The sequence below is a fragment of the Frankliniella occidentalis genome, unplaced genomic scaffold (genome assembly GCF_000697945.3).
Source record: "Frankliniella occidentalis isolate FOCC.00 unplaced genomic scaffold, Focc_3.1 Scaffold249, whole genome shotgun sequence".
Taxonomy (NCBI): domain Eukaryota; kingdom Metazoa; phylum Arthropoda; class Insecta; order Thysanoptera; family Thripidae; genus Frankliniella; species Frankliniella occidentalis.
Window position 1 is genome coordinate 89898 of NW_026267375.1, and position 5344 is coordinate 95241.

At 43.3% G+C, this 5344-nt stretch overlaps 1 protein-coding gene across 1 annotated transcript in view; it reads right to left on the reverse strand.

Annotated features, from left to right (window-relative positions):
• LOC127750741 (uncharacterized) overlaps positions 1-1188 on the reverse strand; it is a 42560-nt gene extending 41372 nt beyond the window's left edge. The window contains exon 1 of the mRNA XM_052273135.1: positions 1144-1188. The gene's annotated coding sequence lies outside the window, so the exon portion shown is untranslated. The remainder of the gene's footprint in view (positions 1-1143) is intronic.
• Positions 1189-5344: the final 4156 nt, after the last annotated feature.

The window sequence follows — 5344 nt, forward strand, 5'->3', positions numbered from 1 at the left end:
GATCTGTCTTTTTATGATACAAACCGACCCTGAAATTCCCAGGTCGCTATCTCAATTCTTTCTCGAGTTATCGTGCGGACAGACAGACAGACAAACAGACAAACAAACAGACAAACAGAATGAAACTTTTCCGGTCAGTGGAGTTATGGGCTTCGCTAATCGCTCAGCCAATAAGCCTAAACTCCTGCCAAAGCGCATCTTTCTCACTCACCGCACTTCGAAATTACGTTGAGTCAAATATCTGGGGCTTTGATTCTGCTCACGAGTGTATTCGGGACTAGTAACATTCGTCGAGTGTATTCTAGAGTGACCCGACGCACTCCGGTTGTAGTTGGGTGAAATTCGGTGGTACTGATGCACTTCGGATTTACTCGACGTACTCCAGCCGCTCTCCCCAGTTGACTTCGATGCGAGGTTGTCGATCCTTGCGTGACAGTCCAGGGATAGAAATATTTTTCTTGCCGCGAATATTTCTAGTCTCAATGATATCTATTTTATTTAGTAGGTCGACACGTTGGAAGGTCAAGGTAAACCATTATCTAAATCTATTACTGTAAAGGTTTTTTTTATTATTAACATTTTTAGGCGGGTCTACTCTTGGGTCTAAGTGAATAGACCTCCCAAAAATTGTTCGCCTTGTGGTGTTGAATGAGTTGTTTGAGCATAGTAGACTGAGTCACTCGGTTTTGATATTCCTCGTTCGCTTTGGTATGGCAGAAGGTGGCAATGGTGTCACTATGCAGGTTTTGACGTGCCTATAATCGCTCAGGCAGCGCATGAAACGCGTACCCTGCGGGAGCGCCCACTAATAAAAGGAGAGCAGAAAGCAAACAGAAAGCAAATGAACCTTTTTGCGTGAGAGCGTATGGCGCTTGTAGCCGACAAATTCTGTTCGCGAGCTGCCACAGTAACCTTCAATTTCTTTTTGGTGAAAATTCCGTCTATTTAATTTAATTACACGGAAGCCTCTTAATGTCAAATTGCCAAATGCGACTTTTATGCCTCGGCTCGGAAGGAGCGATTTCCAGATTCTTACGATACCACACATACAGCCAGACGCGTGCAGTCAACATATCAGACATTTACCCCGTGGCACCTGACAAACACAACTAAAGTTGCGAGCAGATGTCAGCAATCTGTCACCTTAGCGTCCTGCTTGTAGCTTTGTATCGGCAGCTTCAAGTCACACTAACTGTCCGCAGGTCCGCAGACCTTCCTTAGCAATGTAATATGCAGAACATCGTTGTTCATTCAGTATGACGAGACTGAGGCGTGTCTCGTATCGCCGAGGGGGTATGTGCGCAGAACAGGCACGACAAAAAGCGGAATAGGAGCAAAATAATCGAGAAAATAATACAAGTCCCGCGGAAATTAGCGAAAGACCTCTAGCTGACGCAAACACGTTGCCATGCCGTAACTCAGGCAGACTAACGCAAACGACATTTTTTTTCTTTTAGAATACCAGCAATTTTTCTGTTTGCAATAAATTTGTACTTTTTTTCTCGTTCTTTACGCAACTAGAATTAGTTACCTTACTCTGCGGAGGTGAAAAAGATCGACACGGAACAAATTGAGTGGGTAGTGGTTCACTTTATACTTATTCACTCTAAATGGTCAATTTCTGTCAGTGCAAGTTACATCTTCGTGCAATTTAGGAGCTTGGGCAGATACAACTTTGCTGCTCTACAACCCAGGTAGCAAAATGGAGCAAACTGCATACAAACCGCATTTTGTCCCATCTGAAACGCGCATTTTAGGCGCACGTACGAGCATATTGTGCGCCTACACGCGTTTTCGGGGCTTTTTTTACAGTGGACACAAAATGCACATTTTATGCAGCTCTGCTACCTGGGCAGTTAGACCAAACAACAAGCAGGCCCGCCCTCCCGCCAAACGGAGTTCCCAGCTCCACTTCTCTCCGCCGGCAACTCCGTTCGGCGAGGCCAGGTCTGCTAGGCCTGCCGGCGGCGATGGTCGGGCCGAAGGCCCGACCATTTCAGTCTCGCGATTTACTGAAGTACATAATCAAACAAATAATGTGACCGGCAAATCACTTTGCATATTTGAGTAAACTAAAGCGTCCGGCCGAGAGGTGCCCAACTGTGCAGTAATCAGGTGTACACAGACTTGGTAATCACTGGTAATCACTGGTAATCCCTGGTAATCATCATACTCGTGAGGGTCCTTTAAAAGGACAAATTTGTTGATTTAGACATGAATTTTTGTTCATATCTTGCCTAAATTCCAACGCGCATGTATAATATGGCATCTTTGCATCCCTCCCATGACAAAATCACAATTTGGCCAATCATAGAATGCAAATTTGTAACAGCATGGTAAAGAATCAAGAGCTACCAAAGAGTTGCACAAAAATCCATCTTTCTCGGAACAAAAAGTGGCCGTTTCGATTTAGAATGCAGGTGGATCATACCTATTATGCATAGGTAATCTTTGGTAATCTTTACAATTTGGTAATCCGGTGTACAAAAATTTTTGGAGTTAGCCCTCACGTCCGGCGGGGGCCTGCGGCCCTAGAAATTTGCTCCTTGGACATGAAAAGAGACTGTAACGGGACGACACCGTGACTCCACCCCACCCTTCTGCTTTGCTTAAGAATTTAAAAAAACGAACCCGCGCAGTTTTTAGATTGTATATTGTTTGTCAAACAGTCCTAAAACTTGACTTTTTGCCATTGTTTTCAATATATATCCACCTCTAGGGCCGAAACACTGAAAGATACGGCCAATCCGAGTGTACTTCCTGAATGTGTTGTTTTGGAGGGGTACTTCCTCTGACATTTTACGATTAGACGCCTCCTTGTACGTCTTTACGTGCAACGTAGTCATTTTCGCCGTATTTTGGTCGAAAATAGCATTCTAGCGCCCAAACGGTGCAAGACAGAGTCACACGGACAAAATTTTCGTCCGGGGGGCTTTTTTTCACTAGTTACTTCTTTAGGAGACCATACAAAAATTCCTACATTTTGGACCAACCTCTTTTTCTTTGTTACCCCCTTTCACCCCCCTAGGGGTGGTTGCAAGGATTTGCACCAGGCGTTTCGTTGTCCAGGAGTGACCCCTAAGATATCCAGAAATTTGTAGTCCTCGTAAAATATCTGATTTTGTCCGGTACTCATATCACCAAGGATCTGCTTGAAACTGCCTATTTTATGAAAATGTAACTTCCGTACTTATGTGATTTTCGCACAGCTGTGTAACTTCCGTACAACCGATTTTACACGGGTGGTACCTACATTTTTGAGAATTCTGCTGTGGGAGCTCTGGTATCTTCAGGATGTGGTCGGGGGACAGGCCCAAACAGACCCCACCCGAAAAAAAAGTCTCAAAAATATTTTTTTGTTAAGGTTTCAGGACGCCAAATATGTCGCTTATTTTGAAAACCTCCCCTAGCAGCTTCAAGCAATTTTGGGTCTTCACGCAGTCTTCCCCTCCGCCTCCTTTGACGCTCACGGTCTCTTTCCCTTTTATTTGAATCCATAAATGCATGGGAATCTGCAAAATAAGTGACATATGAATATGCTATACCAACCCACAAGAGAGGTAACTTACAGAGAAAGTGAGGTCATGAGTGCCTCTATAGTTTTGCTTCAAATGGGTTTTAAAATTGTACATTCGGTCCGGGGAGGAGATGAGACTATTTTTTGGGGTAACAGAAAGAGATCTTTTCATTTACTAATCATGACATGCATTTGACGTGCTTTTTAGAAAAATGAATGGAAGTGTGACGGAGTTGACGTCAACTCCGTCACGCCCCCAACCAAATAAATGTATTTTTTAAACACAAATACTTCGAGTCAATAACATTCAATGTCCTTAGAGGTGACCAAATTGATTCGGGAACACGGATATTTCATACTTTCTGTGGGTAATGTCTTTTTGTTCACAAAATTTCTTACAATAGAGGCTACTCACAAAAACATACGCACCGAAACTGAACAGAAGAAACGATGTGGAGGCGAAGTGCGGGTATCACAGCTCTTCTTTACAGATGGTTTCAGCCTAAAACTAGTGTCGCTTTCAAAATTTCGCCTTGTTTCGAATGTACACCATCGCCTTACCCCATGTCTTGACACCTAATGTCAACTCCGTCACGCAAGACGCCAATCCCGGAGACACATATGTTTTGAAGCATACTACGAGGTAACTAACAAGAATACGCAGGTATCGTGAAGAGAATTACATAGTGCGTACACATTTTCACTATAAGCGCCCCAGAAAAACAGTGGACACTGCCCTAATTGATACCAAAAGTACAAAGTGTGAGCAGTGACAGCTCTGGGGACAGTGACGGAGTTGACGTTTCCTGTATATTAATTTAGTTTTTAGGTCGAATTTCGATACGAAATCTCTCAAAAAGCAAGGGAATGGACAGATTTAAGTCCAATGAAGGTTTTGAGACAGAGAAACTATTGGGAAATGGTTGTGATTGTCAGATTAACCGCCGAGAACTGAATTTGCACTCTATCGTGGAATCACCCGCCTAGCTTAGGCTAGCGTGCAGTCTGGCCCTAACCTGGGCGACCACACGGTTTGTGTGTTGCAGTCGACAAACCTAACTTAACGTCGTTCTAAAAGCACACAATCATGTGAAGGAGACAGAGGCAACACTTCAATGCATAACGAAATGCACGAACCTATGGTGAGCTACCGAGGATATGCATTCCACTGGCGCGGTTTATAAAAACTACACAAAAACCACACCAAAAGTACACGTAAAAAGTACACTTAAAGTATGCTGAGCCATTGACTACGGGTCTGCGGAGGCTCTGCCATATGCCCCGGCAGGAGACGTCCAACGACTACGTCGGCTGATTAGCCGAGTGGTCTAATGTGTGTGTTCACAGGTCCGAGGTCCCGGGTTCAACTCCAGCCGGCAGCCGAGGAAATAATCAACTAAACATCTCAAGAAAGAATACGAATAAGAAGGGGAAGAAAGGGAATCAAGATAAAAGATTAAAAATCTTTTTTGGGAGGAAAGGGGGTGGGTGAAGTTGATAGTTGACATTTTGATGTAATAAAACAGCCCTAGAAATTAACTGTAAAGTATTTTTAAAAGTGTAGTTTAAGTGTAAGAAAAGTCCCGAAACGTACCCGAAAACTTCCGGAAAAAGTTAACTTTGTCGGAAAAACTAGTAGATTTCTTATACTTTTACTTAACTTTGAGGTAACTTAAGTTAACTTCCCATGCACTTTTCTTCACTTCTCGTGAACTTTCTTCTTCGAACTTTAACAGTAAACGTTTGCTTAACTTAGCAGAACCTTTTAGTGAACATTCCTTTCACTTGACATTAAGTTCGGCGTTAACAGAATTTTCACTGCAGCTA